The sequence below is a fragment of the Canis lupus genome, chromosome X, assembly GCF_048164855.1.
Source record: "Canis lupus baileyi chromosome X, mCanLup2.hap1, whole genome shotgun sequence".
In the NCBI taxonomy this organism is placed as follows: domain Eukaryota; kingdom Metazoa; phylum Chordata; class Mammalia; order Carnivora; family Canidae; genus Canis; species Canis lupus.
In genome coordinates, this window is record NC_132876.1 from 13,534,922 (window position 1) to 13,550,462 (window position 15,541).

The following is a 15,541-nucleotide window of genomic DNA, read 5'->3' on the forward strand; positions in this document are numbered from 1 at the left end:
ACGCCTGGGTGGCTCAGCGGTTTAGCGCCTGCCTTTGGCCCAGAGGGTGATCCTGGAGTCCCGGGATCAAGTCCCACTTTGGGCTTCTTGCATGGACCCTGCTTCTCCCTCTTTCTGTGTCTCTGCCTCTCTCTCTGTGTCTCTCATGAATAAATAAATAAAATCTTTAAAAAAAAAGTCTAGGGATTGGTCAGAAGGCTCCCTGGGACCCTACTCCATTCTGACACTCTGAAGGCTCCCTGGGACCCCACTCCATTCTGACACTCTAGGCACTGCCGTCCCCTAGGGAACATTCACCAGAAAAACTGGAGGGCACCTTTGATTGCTACAGTGACCAAGGGAGTCATTATTGGCATTTAGTAGTCAGAGACCAGGAAACCAGACGCAACCTCAAATGACAAAGAACTGCCCCACATCACACATGATCTTTTTCACCCCTGGATCTATTGAGGAATACTTCATAAATAAAACTATATATATTTAAAGTGTACAAACATGGTGATTTGATATATGTATATACTCTGAAATGATTACTGCAATCAGGTCAATTCACACATCCATCACCTCACATAGTTACCTTTTCTCTTTCTTTCTTTCTTTCTTTCTTTCTTTCTTTCTTTCTTTCTTTCTTTCGTGAGAACATTTAAAATCTACTCCCAGCAAACTTCAACTATACAATCAACTATACAACTGCAGTCACCATGCTGTATATTACATTCCCAGAACTTATTCGTGTTATAACTGGAAGTTTGTACCCTTTGACCAGCCTCTCCCCATTTCCCCCTCCTTTTAGCCCCTGGTAACCACCACTCTATGTTTCTATGAGCTCGGCTTTTTTTCAGATTCCACATATAAGTAAGATTATATAATATTTGTCTTTGTCTGACTTATTTCACTTAGCAGCCTGCCCTCCACGTTCATTTGGACCAAATGGCAAGATGTCCTTTTTATGGTTGAATAATATTCCACTGTATAATCTTTATCCATTCATCTACTGACAGACACTTAAGTTGTTTCCATATCTTGCCTATCGTGAATAATGCTGCAATGAACACAGGAGTGCAGATAGCTCTCCAAGATACTGATTTTATTTCCATCACATATATACTTAATCATGTAATTGCTGGATCATGAGTAGTTCCATTTCTCATTTTATTGATTGATTGAGAGAGAAAGAGAGAGAGAACACAAGTGGGGGGAGCAGTAGAGGAAGAGAGAGAATCCCAAGCAGACTCCGTGCTGAGCATAGAGCCCAACCCAGGGCTCAATCCCACGACCCTGAGATCATGACCCCAGTCAAAATCAAGAGTTGGACACTTAACCAACTGAACCACCCGGGTTCTCCTTTAGTTTTTTTAAAGTTTTATTTATTTAAGTAATCTCTGCACCCCACATGGGGCTTGAACTCATAACCCTGGGATCAAGACTTTTGTGCTCTTCTGACTGAGCTAGCCAGGTGCCCTTCTATTTCTAATTTTTAAGGAATCTCCATACTGTTTTCCATAGTGGGTGTTCCAATTTACATTTCCACCAAGAGTATAAGAGGGTTTCCTTTCCCCCACACCCTTACCAGCACTCATCTCTTGCCTTTTTGATAATTGCCATTTTAACAGGTGTGAGATAATATCTGATTGTGGTTTTGATTTGCATTTCCCTGACGATTACTAATGTTGATCACTTTTTCATGCATCTATTGGCCAGTTTTATACCTTCTTTGGAAAATGTTTATTCAGGTTCTTTGCCTGAATTTCCAATTGGATTGGCTTTTTTGCTATTGAGTTATATGAGTTCCTTACATATTTTATCATTTTTTTACGAGAAAACTATTTTTATTAGCCCAAGCTATGGCAACATTAAGCTGTAAGTTCTTTTATTTTTTTATTGAAGTTTGTTTTGCCAACATATAGTATAACACCCAGTGCTCATCCTGTCAAGTGCCCTCCTCAGTACCCGAGTTCCTTACATATTTTAGATATTAACCTCTCATCATCATCTTGCCCTCTGATTTTGGTGTCATATCCAAAAAATCATTGTCAAAACCAATGTTAAGGAGTTTTCTCCCTGTATTTTCTTCTAGGAGTTTTATGGTTTCAGGTCTTAGATTTAAGTCTTTAATCCATTTTGAGTTAATTTTTGTGAGTGGTGTAGGACAGCAGTCCTGTTTTCTTCCTTCACATGTGGATATCCATTTGTCTCAACACCATTTATTGAAGAAACTATTCTTTTCCCATTGGTCTCACACATCTCTTTTGAAGGTCTCATCAAGCTTTCGTGTAGTGGGAAACCCTTTTTATAACTATTTGAATATTGAACCTAACTCCATCTCACATACACACTGGTTTTAATAGATGCTGCATTTTCCAGGAATGCAATGGTACATACACCCAGGAAAGATCACACTATACTTTGTTTAGTTCAGTACTTTACCAAAAGCTGCCCACCATTTCAAAACATCACCAGCTGTGAGGGGCACCTGTGTGGCTCAGTCGGTGAAGTGTCTGCCTTTGGCTCTGGTCATGATCTCAGGATCTTGGGATTGAGCCCCGCATCAGGCTCCCTGCTCGGCAGGAAGTCTCCTTTTCCCTCTGTCCCTCCCTCTCACTTGTGTGCTCCCTCTCTCTCTCTCAAATAAATAAATAAAATCTTTTTTAAAAACCATCACCAGCTGTGATAATCTTATGGCATTTTGGTAATTTGGTCACGGATACACACCAGCTCTGCAGGCAGAGCTATTTACCTTCACACTGAGTCTACATGTAGGTGGAAGCATCCAACTATTTCATTATATCTTATACTATAGTTGAGTATGAGCCTTTGTGTATGGAAAAAAAATTTTATTACAATTACTTTCATTCTATATTCCCTTTATATTATAGTTATTTTGTTTCTTTATATTTAATTAGGAGTGTAAGTATATTATCAAAATGGGTCTCAAACTATATTGTGCATATAGACCACGTGGGGATTTTGTTAAAATACAGAATCTGATTCAGTGAGCCTGAAAATTGGCCCAAAATTCTGCATTTCTAACAAGCTCCCAGATGATGCCAATGATGCTGCTGGTCCATGAGCCAAACTCTGAGCAGTAAGGGGCTATCTTATCAATGCATTTATTTTCAGAGTGATAAAGAGGTCATTACAAAATAGGTGTTCTATCCAAGGGGTATGGGGTTTGATGTGGTTCAGGACCACTGCATTGGGCAGAAACTCAGAGATCTGAAAACACTTGAGGAAATGAGGTGAAAGGTATCATTTCTCCATGTATGGTCTTATTAATCCTCATAGAACCCTGTGAGACAGGAATTATTCTTCTCTAATTTCCAGATAAGGAAACTGAGGCTCAGAGTGTAAGATATCCAAAGCCAAGACTTGAACTTAGTTCTGTCCAACTACAGAGCCCTTGCTGGGTCCCCGGGAGAAGCTTCTTTGTAAACTTGCTCAAGGCTTCATACCTTGTGCTCTGTCCCATTGCAAAAGCCCCAAGACACTAAATGGCTCAAACAAGACGCATCCTGTTGCATTCAGCAGGTAGGAATTCATGAGTTCCTTCCTCTGCCCACCTGCTGGGTAGTCGTACTCCGTTTCTGGATCTGCCACCCTCTCTTTGCCATAGGTAGAGGAGGCTGCTTAGTCCCCTGTGGTTATGACTCCCCTTCCTGTCCCCTTGCAGGGGGACCCATAATGCAGGAAAGAGTTAGAGGAAGAAATTGGGACCTAGAGAGCTTGTGCCACTTGCCCAGCTCAGAACCCGCCAAGCAGAGACTGCAAGAAGATCAGTCTGCCTTCAGAGAACATACTCCCCACTTTTACGTTAGAAACTTAGGGCAGAAAGAGAAACTAGAGCCTTGCTTTAGACAAAACCTCCCTTTCCAAAACCCACTTGTTTCTCCTTTGCTGACTGTCCAAAGGGGCTGGAAGAGACTTAAAATGTGTCTACCGAACGTCTGAAGAAGCTCTTAATGGGTTAAAAAAAAACAAACAAGAGCTCCATGATTAGGTTTCTATAAAGTCAAACACCTACTGTAATTGTTTGGGTTCTTTTTTATTATTCCCATAGAATTAGCTGATGGGTTGTTGGCACTGCTTAGATTGACCCATGGCTCTTGTGATTCTGTGCCCATGATTCAAAATCAAAAAGGACATAAAGGATAAGAGATTTTGACAAAAGGTCTTTCTGAGTTCAGTGAAATTAACCATCTCCCAGTTCCTGAGAATAGATGGGAAATAAAGTGGTGGAGAGCTGCCCACTGCACAAATCCAGGGGACACCGGACCCATTGTATTATGCCCTAGGGGTGCCAGTCATGCACAACGCATGAAAATGCTATCCCTTGGAGTTGTGCCATGGTACAGCCTTTGGTAAATTTCAAAAAGCCTGGCTCCTGGGCAGGATAACGATCCATGTTTTGTGGAGCCTAGAGCTTATCTAACTGAAGGTGGCCCTCTTATAAAGGATGAAAATTTAGAAATAAACAATAAGGTAGAGGCATCTGTTCAGTAAAAGATGTACTATAACATTCATAGTATATATACGTGACAGCTCCAAACTAGTGAATCAACTCAAGTGACTAAATAAAGCGCAGTACATCTTCAAACTGGAATACGATACAACAATAAAAAAGAACAAGGTACTGATTTATGCGACAATAATGAACCTCACAGACATCCCTCTTGGGGTAAAAGAAGCCAGACACAAAAGAGAATAAGCTATATGATTTCATTTGGAAACATGTGAAAACCAACTCTATGCTGTTAGAAACCAGGCTATCTTTGGGGTAGAGTGACTGAAAGGGAACAAGTGCAGGATTTTGGAGGTGCTAGTCATTTTATGATTTTTTGATCTGAGTGCTGCTCACCCAATTATATGACTTTGTAAAAATGCTTTGAGCTGTACACTTATGATCTTTTCCTTTTTTTTTCAAATTTTTTAAAAGGTAGAGGGCCTTGGAAGAGGCCTGTGTTCCAATCCACCACGGCCCTGGGACAATTAGTAAGACAGGGACAGCTGTTCCCTTCAGTGTCCATCCCCCACAGCAGTACCAGGAACAGAAGAAGACTGGGAGCCTATGAGCTGGCCTTCGGAAGAGGGCTTTGAAGAACCCTAGCTCTGTCTTAGGCTCCCTGTTACCTAAGGCCTCTAATGGAAGCATCTCACTTAGGCCTACCCACCAGAAATTCCCCTTTATTCTGAATTTTCCAAGCCCTGTCTTCACCCATTCTTCCACCACATAAGGACAATACTTATCTGTTCCATGTGGCCTGTCCCCTCAAGCCACGCTTTCTGCTCCCAGGGATCTCTGAAGACATAGGCCATAAGCAACAGGGAGAGCTAACAGTAGGAATTCAGAAGTAAGTGGGTCTTATTAGAGTCCAGATCTATACTTCTAGCCACCAAGCTATGCTACTACAAGCACAAAGGTACTACCTGTCCAGCCTCACTTCCCACTGCATTTCTACAAGCTCAGGGGTCTGCTCTCTCTGCTGCCCCAAAGAAGCAGGAGTCCAGCGGCTGCTATATAGTTGGAATACAAGCTATATACAAGCTATACAGATTGGTAAACACAAGCAGAACACAAACCTGAATCTAAAAATACTTTCAAAATATAACGAAAGCAACATGAGTGCGTTGGTGGTACTGGGGCCTCCATGGGCCGTGAGTACATATATGTGTATACACTCATATGTTTACATGAATATGTATGTATGTGCTCGTGTGTGTGGTCAAATGTGTTGTGTTTGGCCCCAAATGTTTCAGTGCCTATATCTGTATATGTGTGTGTGTTTCTGTTCTGGTGAATGTGTGGATATAACTGTTGAATGTGTGCTTACGTGTTCAGGTACATGTGTACATGTGTGAATGTTCTATGGTTATACATATGTGTGGTGTACATATTGTGTATCAATGCCCATGTGTCCATGCTGACATTTGGATGAAGACATGCGTCTAGACATTTGCATGCTACCATTGCGTACGCAGGTTCTCTGCACATCTCTCTGAGTGAGGCAGTGTATTTGGATGTCTGTATTTGTTCAATGTATGCCCACGTTTGTGTGTCTATGCATTTGTGTAAATGCTTGTATGCACTAGGTTTGTGTGTTTCTATGAATGCTTATGTGGGTGCATGCTTGTGCACATGTGGCTTGAGTTCATAGGTACCTGCATAACACCTGTACATGTGTAGAGATTTAGGTGTATAACTGCGTGTGTGCTTATGTGCATATTTTCTTGCTTGGTGTATCTGTCCACACAGATCTGTAACACGTCTATGAGATATCTATACATAAATCTGTATGTGTGTACAAAATCCACATAAATATTTACATATATCTGTGTGTACATATAAAAAACACCCAGCTGCATAGAAATCTCTAGCTTGGGATCTCATTTCATCAGACCATACTGCTGCAAATCACACCCACTCATTTCTTGAAGATTTTTCGTTCCTGGCACACTGTCACTCCTTCCAACATTACTCCTGCCTCAATTCCTGGCAATTTCAAAATACAAACAGATGATTCTTCCCACACCCTGGCTTCTCAGTTCCTTGAACTCCACCCCTCCGACGGTTGCATCCTTGACCTTATCTCGCCACTCACTCCCAAAGGTATACTTTTATGTGTTAGTTATCTGCTCTGCACAACAAAACATTCCAAAACTTAGTGGCCTAACACAACTACAATGTATTATTTCTCATGATTCCATAGATTGGTTCTTCTACGCTCTCACTTGGGCTCACTCATGCCCCTGATGGTGGGTTGGCTGAGCTCTCTCCATGTGATCTTTTATCCTTAAAGCACTTGTTCTTTGTTTTTCGTTTTTAACGTGGCGGTGGCAGCATACCTACAATGCAAAGTAGAAGTCTCCAGGCCTCTTGAGGCTGAGGCTCAGAGATAATACATCATCACCTCCTCCTCGAAATTTCTCATGGTCAAAACAAGTCACAGGGTCAGTCCAGGTTCAAGGGACATGGAAGCACTCCAGTTTTGATAGGAGGAGCTGAAAAGAACTTATAGCCATTTCTAATCAACTACACTTAGGCCTGGCCATGATCAGTAACTGCAGATTGTTCACAGTCTCAATATCATAATCACCCTCCCTGATCATACCCCCTCCCAATGTTTTCATTTCAATCCCTCTTACACTACAAATCCAGGAATCTGTCAACCCAGTGAGACTTCCAATTCATTGATCCTACCAGCTTTTCACTGTCTACCTATCTGATGCCCTCTCTTCTCCTTACCCACCTTACATCATTTTGGTCACATATTAGAATCTTTTGTGGCACTTATATAGCAATGATCCTAGTTAAATCCCATTTTTTATCTTCTCTGTGCCTGCACCTACCTGAACAGAGTTGGTGAAAAATCACAATGATTTCTCTGCTTTCACTTTAAATTCATAACTATTAAATAAAATAAATTCATAATTATTGGGGGATCCGTGGGTGGGTCAGCAGTTTAGTGCCTGCCTTCAGCCCAGGGTGTGATCCTAAAGCCCCGGGATCAAGTCCCGCATCAGGCTCCCTGCATGGAGCCTGCTTCTCCCTCTGCCTGTGTCTCTGCCTTTGTCTCTCTCTCTGTGTGTCTCTCATTAATAAATAAATAAATTCTTTTAAAAATAATAAAAAATAATAAATTCATAACTATTAATCTCAGGTGGGATGTTAAACTTGCCCCCAAACCATATTATAGTCTCTAAGTCCATTTATTTTGAAAATCTATTTGAAGAACATAGCATGCTTTCTTCTCTAAATGCCACCCCTATGCTTAGCTGATGACTTCGCCTCCTGTTTCTCTGAGAGCATTTCAGCATCTTTGCCCATATATGCTATTTTCTCTCTTGTTACTAGGAGATTAATCTCAGCTAGGAGGCTCTCCACCTGTGCATTCAGTCCCATTCCTTCTACCCACTCAAGGCCATGCCTTCAGCTAATTCCTCCTTTACTCCGCTCCATCATTAACTTTCCCCTCTACTCGATCCGGCAATTCTGAACCATTCCAATCATCTTACAAGCGCGCCAGGATTTCTCTCAATGAAAAAAAAATTCTCTCTCAACCTCACTTTCCCTCCAACTCTTTGCTCCATCCCTTTGCTCAGCAGTTATCTTTACTCCCTGTTTGCCTTTCCTCCATTTCTTCTTGAATCTATTTCAATCAGGCTTTTTCTCTCAGCACTCCACTCTGAACTTAATCTTTTCCAGCTCACCTGTGACCTCTACATTTTCAAATACAAGACTCAGTTTTCATTCCTCATGCTATTTGACTCGTCAGCAATATTGATCAATCGATGGCTTTATTGATTGGTCCTGGAAACCCCTTCTTCACTTGCTCTCGGGACACCACACTCTATCCTCTCTCTTTTCTTATTTTCCTGAAAAATCATCTCCTTTGCTGGCTCCTTCTCATCTTCTGACTGAACTTTGTGGTTGCCTCAGGGCTCAGTGCTTGAGCTTTTTCTTTATTTATATTCACTCCCTTGGTGATTGCATCCAGTCTTATGCCTTTAAATAACCATCTATTCTCCAACAATTCACAAATACATTTATCCCCAGATCAAACTTTTTCCCTGAACTCCAAATTTGCACACTCAAGTACATACTTGTGTCTCCATGTGGACATCCAATTGGCATCTCAAACTTAACGTGTTCAAAACCCAGCTTCCAATATTCTAGTGTAAATCAGCTCCTTCTATAGTATTCACCAGCTGTTAATGGTAATTGCACTTATGGGTGTTCGCGCCAGATGTCTTAGAATCATCTAGACTCCTCTCTTTCTCTCACAACCCTGACCCAATCCATCAGCAGATTCTGTTGGCTTTACTTTCAAAATGTATCCAGAACCCACCACCTCTAACCACCTCCTTTCTGATCATGGCCCAACCCACCATTGTGGCCTTCCTTGGCCACCCTTACCTAAAATGTAAACCCCCTAATCATTTTATCCCCTACATTTTCTCTTGAACATTGATCACTATCTAACCAACAATACAGTGGCTTTTTTTCTTTTTTAAATCTTGTTCGTCTTTCTCATCCACTAGGATGTCAGATCCACAGGGTCAAGGATTATTTGTCTGTTGTGTTCAATGCCCTAGCCCTGGTTCTTCAAAGAGCTCCACTCACATAATGTAATGTGTGCTCAATAAATATCATTAAATACATAACTACACTAAATGAATTAATCCATTCATATGTGTTCAGAGGTTAGGTGTATTAAACGAATTTTCCACTTAGAATATTTTCAACTTGGGGCACCTGGCTGGCTCAGTAGATTAAGCATCCAACTCTTGATTTCAGCTGAGGCCATAATCTCAGGATTGTGGAATCAAACCCCATGTCAGGCTGCATGCTGGGCATGGAGACTGCTTAAGATTCTCTGCTTCTCCCTCTCCCTCTGCTCCTTCCCCCTTCCAAAGGAATAATAAAAAAGTATTTTCAACTTACAATGGGTTTATCTAGATAGAGCTCCTTTGTAAGTGGAGGAAGATCTGTATGTCTATGTAGACCAAATTAGTAAGTGTGGCAAGGCTGAAATGTAAATAATAATAGTTGGTATTTACTGAGTGTTTATGATGTGCCTAGCTAAGCAATTTTCCTACAACATCTTAAATTACTTTTCCAATTTAATCTTACTCATGAGGCAGATATAATTTACTGTTTAAGAACATTCTCTGGATCCAAGGCTGCCTGCATTCAAATCCCAGCTCTTCCACACACTAGCTGTATGAGTGGACAAGTCACTTACCCTTTGTGAAATTCATTTTTCTCATCTGCAAAACGAGGGTAACAATAGTACCTACTTCATAAGATTGTTGTGAGGATTAAATTAAAAAATACATAGAAAGCACTTAAAACAGTGCCTAGCACTTAGTAAGCACCATATAAACATTTGTTAATACTCCCAATTTACACAATTTACAGATTAGTAAAATTGAAGCTCTGAAAGCTTGAATTTGGCAGTAATAAAAGCATAATAATTTTCATTTGCCAAGTGCTTACTATGTGCCAAGTAGGCCCTTTTCATACATTATGATATAGACAGATATGCATACACATATAAAAATATACACATAGCTAGACTTATAAGTATGTTTGTATATACACACATTTTAAAATAACAAAATTAAAAAGTTAAGAAACTTAAAAACAAGAAAACAATAGCTATGTAAGGTGGTAGATATTTTAAGTAGCTTGATTGTGTTGAATCTTTCATACATGTATATGTATATCAAATCATCAAGTTGTACATCTTAAATATACACAATTTTATTTTTAAAATATTTTATTTATTTGTTTGAGAGAGAGAAAGCACAAGTTGGAAGGAAAGGCAGAGGGGGAGGGAGAAGTGACTCCTTGCTGAGCAGGGAGCCCGATGTAGGGTTCGATCCCAGGACCCCGAGATTATGACCTGAGCCGAAGGCAGATACTTAACCGACTGAGACACTCAAGTGCCCCAAATATATACAATTTTATATTGTGAGCTACACCTCAGTAAATCTGGGGAGAAAAAGGAAAGAAACCTGCTCAGGATTGCATAGCTCTAAATGGTCTGAGGCCTAAGCTGGTATGGTCAACCACCTAGCACAAGTGTGGGTTGTGTGCTATGTCAGTATGTGCTTGTGCATGTCTTCATGTATGATCCATGTGTAAGGACATGTGGCTGCATGTGGCTCTCTGTTTCTGTAAGTGTAGGTGTCTCTATGTCCAGGTCAAAGTGGGAATGCTTTTAGAGATCATTCTGGTAATTCCCCACTTGCTCTTCTGCAGTACAGCCAGCAGAGGGGGCTCAGGAATTTTTTTCTCATCTTGAAGAAGCCAAGAGTATACATTATAAACAAGCTTCCTTTAAAAAATGCCAGTTCTTGAAGGGGATACTTATGGTCTATGACTGGCTTTTCAAACTCTAAAGACAGAAATCAGGCAGTCACTCAGGTCTCAAATATCTCCACTATCAGGGCCATTAGTGTCTGAGAGCAGGCACCCAGCTTCCAAAGGATGCTAAACCACGGAATTGCCCAGCATCATTTCCTTGGGTCCTGCAACACTGTGAATGGCCCACTCGCTGTGCTCTGGCTACCCAAGGTTCCACCTCCACAGCTCCTTTACAACCATCCAAGTACTCTGTTTCCCTTTCCTTCTTCCCCACTCTACTGCGTTCCTCTGGCTGGCTGTTCAGATGTAATTCAATTGACACTGGACAATACCCACAAGGCCAGGCTTTATCTCATTTAAACCTCCCAACAAGCCTTGGAGGAAAGAACCACTAATTTACTCTCCTCGTTTAGCAAAAGAGAAATTGATACTCACAGAGGAGGGTGCCTTGCCTAAGGTCATAATGTCAATAAGGGGCAGAAGCAGAAATTAAAGCCAGGTTCCTCTGAATCCAGAGCCTTCTCTTTCCATTACACCATGGCAATTCAATTGGTGGGACTGCGATTTGAACTCAAGTGGTGACAGACTCCATATCAGAGCTAAATTCTACACCCCAAATTCCCAAACCTTAATCTGCATCAAAATCACCAGAGGGTGTTATTTAAGAAAAAACAAAAAAACACAAAAGGCACAGAGAGTCTGAGTCTGCATCAGGCCCAGGAATTTGCCTTTGTAATAAAGACCCCATGTGACTCCTGGATGCAGATGGTCCTCTCGTCACATTACAGGAAACCCAGGCTGCTTAGAAGGCCCCCTCAACCTCCCTCAAACATCACAAATTCTTGGCCAGCCAACTCAAGAAAGCATCAGAACCGTTCCAAATAACCATGGTGACCATTGATGGAGCACTTGCCTCATGCCAGGCACATTCCATTTAGGTTTATGATCTATTTTGAGTTCATTTCTGTGAAAGATACAAGGTCTGTGACTAGGATTTGTTTTTCATGGATGTCTAGTTGTTCCAGTACCATTTGTTGAAAAGACTATCTTTCACCATTGAATTGCCTTTGCTCCTTTGTCGAAGAATAGTTGTTTATATTTGGGTCTATTTCTGAGCTCTCTATTCTGTTCCATTAATCTATTTATCTATCCTTTCATCAACACCACACTGTCTTGATTACTGTAGGAGCCTGAGTCATCCAACTTTGTTCATCTTCAGTATTTTGTTGGCGGTTTTAGGCCTTTTGCTATACCTTTTTGTTTGTCTATATCTACAGTTTGCCGTGATTTTGTTTGGGATTGCATTGAATCTACAGGTCAAGTTGAAATCTATAGGTCAAGAATTAGATCTTAATAATATTGAGTCTTTCAAACCATGAACATAAGATAATCCCTCCATTTATTTAGATCTTTTTAAATTTCTCTCATCAGAAAGATCTTACAAGTATTTTACTAGGTTTATATATGAGAATTTGAATTTCAGTGATATTGTAAATGGTATTGATTTTTAATTTTTTAATTCCAATTGGTCTATAGGAAAGCAATAGCTTTTATATATTAACCTTACATCCTATGAGTAATCACTTTTTAGTTCCAAAAGGTTTTTTGTCAGTCCTTTAGAATATTCTATGTAGATGATCATTTCCTTTGTAAACAAATACCCAGGCACTTAATATACATTATACCATTTAATCCTTAGGACATCAAGTCCTATTAGCATCCCCATTTTGCAGAGAAGGAAACTGAGGCTTAGCTACCTTAATTCAATTGTTTCAGGTCACAAAGCTTGGAAGTGGAGGAACCAAGATGTAACCTAGGTCTGCCAGTGTACATAGCCTTTGATCCTGCACCCCACGACAGTAAGCTACATTAAGTAATTTGCTGGACCAAAAGGTAATAGAGAGCTGCATGTAGTAGGGGGCCAATCTCTGCCCCTGATCCACTGTGTGTCATTGGGCAAGTCACCAAATCCAAAAGAGCAAGTCATTTATATCACAGATCTGTAGAACGTTGGTCTAAGCTTTTTTTTTTTAAGTTTTTGTTTTAGAACAGAATTTAAATATACACGTCCCCAGTGAATATATAGAAGTAGGTAATAAGCATGAAATGATGCTTACATTATTAGTCATTAGAGAAACGCAAATCAAGATCACTAAGAGATGACACTGTAACACAAAAGGATGGCTATAATTAAAAGGTAAAAAACACAAGCTTTGACAAAAATGTACAGAAATTGGAACCCTCATATATTGCTGGTGAAATTGTCAAATAGTGCCACCACTTTGGAAAACATTTTGACAGTTCTTTGAAAATTTAAACATAGTTACCATGTAACTCAGCAATTCCACTACTAAGTATATACTCTACAAAATTGAAAACACATGTTCACACAAAGCCTTGCATAATATTGTTCATAGAAGCATTATTTATAATAGCCAAAAACTGGAAACAATCCAAATATCTATCAAATTATAAATGAATAAACAAAATGTGGCCTATGCATACAATGGAATATTATTTGGCAATAAAAAGAATAAACTACTCATACATGCTTCAACGTGCATGAACCTTGGAAAAATCTTGCTAAGTGAACGAAGTCATTCATATAAGACTACATATTGTATAATTCCATTTACATGCAATAACGAGAATTGGAAAATCTATAAAGTATATTAGTGGGGCTCCTGGGTGGCTCAGTTGGGTAAGCATCTGCCCTCAGCTTAGGTCATGATCCCAGGATCCTGGGATCAAGCCCTGCATTGGCCTCCCTGCTAAGCTGGGAGCCTGCTTCTCCTCCACCCTGATTGTGCTCTCTCTTGGTATCTCTCTCACTCTCTGTCTCTCTCAAATAAATAAATAAAATCTTAAGAAAAAATAAAGACACCTGCAGATTGAAAGTAAGGGAATGGAGAAACATTTATAACGCAAATGGATGCCAAAGAAAGTCAGAATAGCAATATTTGTATTGGCCAAAATTGACTTTAAAACAAAGACTGCAACAGGAGACAAAGAAGGATACTATATAATCATAAAGGGGAATCCCAAATTCATGAACCCAATATGGGAGCACTCAAATACATAAAACAATTAATAACATAAAGTATCAATAACAAAATAATAGTAGGGAACTTTACCATCCCCTTATATCAATGGACAGATCATCTAAACAGAAAATCAACAATGAAACAATGGCTTTGAACGACATGTTGAGCCAGATAGATTTAACAAATATATTCAGAACATTTCATCCTAAAACAGCAGAACACACTTTCTTTTCAAGTGCACATGAAACATTCTCCAGAAAAGATCACATATTAGGCCACAAAACAAACTTAGATCAAAATCATACCATGTATCTTCTCTGACCACAGTGTTATGAAACTAGAGTCAACCACAATAAAGATCTGGAAAGAAAACAAATACATAAAGGTTAAATAACATGTTATTAAACAATAAATAGGCCAATCAGGAAATAAAATAAGAAAGTTTAAAAGTACATGGAAACAAATGCAAATGAAAACAAAATGGTTCAAATCCTTTGGGATGCAGCAAAAGCAGTTCTAAGAGGGAAGTTTATAGCAATATAGGCCTAACTCAAGAAGCAAGAAAAATCTCAAACAGCTTAACCTTATACCTAAAGGAGCTACGAAGAAAACAATAAACAAAACCTAAAACCAGAAGAAGGAAAGAGATAATAAATATTAGAGTAGAAAAAAATGAAATAGAACCAAAAAACAAAACAAAACAGTAGAACAGATCAATGAAACCAGGAGCTGATTCTTTGAAAAAAAATTAAATTGATAAATCTCTAGCCAGACTCATCAAGAAAAAAAGAGAAAGGACCCAAACAAATAAAATCACAAAAGAGAGAGGAGAAATAACAACCAACACCACTGAAATACAAGCAACTAAAAGAGAATATTATGAAAAACTATGTATCAACAAATTGGATAACCAGGAAGAAATGGATAAATTCCTAGAAGCATATGACCTATCAAAACTGAAACAAGAAGAAATAGAAAATTTGAACAGACTGATTACCAGCAAAGAAATTCAACTGGTGAGCCCTGGGTGTTATTCTATATGTTGGCAAATTGAATACCAATAAAAAATAAATTAAAAAAAATAAATCCTTGATGCAAAAAAAAAAAAAAAAGAAAAAAGAAAAAAAAAAGAAATTCAACTGGTAATCAAAAAATCCCAACAAACAAAAGTCTAGGACCAGATGGCTTCACAGGCAAATTCTACCAAAGAGTTAAAGAAGAGTTAATACCTATTCTCAAACTGTTCCAAAAAAAAAGAAAAAGGAAGAAAAACTTCCAAATTCATTCTATAGGCCAGTATTGCTCTGACTCAAAACCAGATAAAGACACCACTAAAAAAGAACTACAGGCCAACACCTCTGATGAATATAAATGCAAAAATCCTCAACAAAATACTATGAAATCGAATCCAACAATACATTAAAGTAATAATTCACCACTACCAAGTGGGATTCATTCCTATGTTGTTGCAAAAGTAGTTCAATATTCACAAATCAATCAACATGATACATCAGCAAGAGAAAGAATAAAAACCAGGGTGCCTGGGTAGCTCAGTCAGTTAAGCATCCAACTCCTGATTTCAGATCAAGTCATGATCTCAGGGTCGTGAGATTGAGCCCCATGTCGGGCT

The 15,541-nt window shown here is 39.4% G+C and overlaps 1 long non-coding RNA gene across 4 annotated transcripts in view; it reads right to left on the bottom strand.

Moving 5' to 3' along the window:
• LOC140628152 (uncharacterized) overlaps window positions 1-15,541 on the bottom strand; it is a 365,765-nt gene that overhangs the window by 154,673 nt on the left and 195,551 nt on the right. Inside the window, exon 4 of one of the 4 annotated variants that reach the window (XR_012026535.1) lies at window positions 14,217-14,271. The exons of the other annotated variants lie outside the window; for them this stretch is intronic. This is a non-coding gene — a long non-coding RNA (uncharacterized lncRNA). The remainder of the gene's footprint in view (window positions 1-14,216; window positions 14,272-15,541) is intronic. 4 annotated transcript variants of the gene reach the window in all.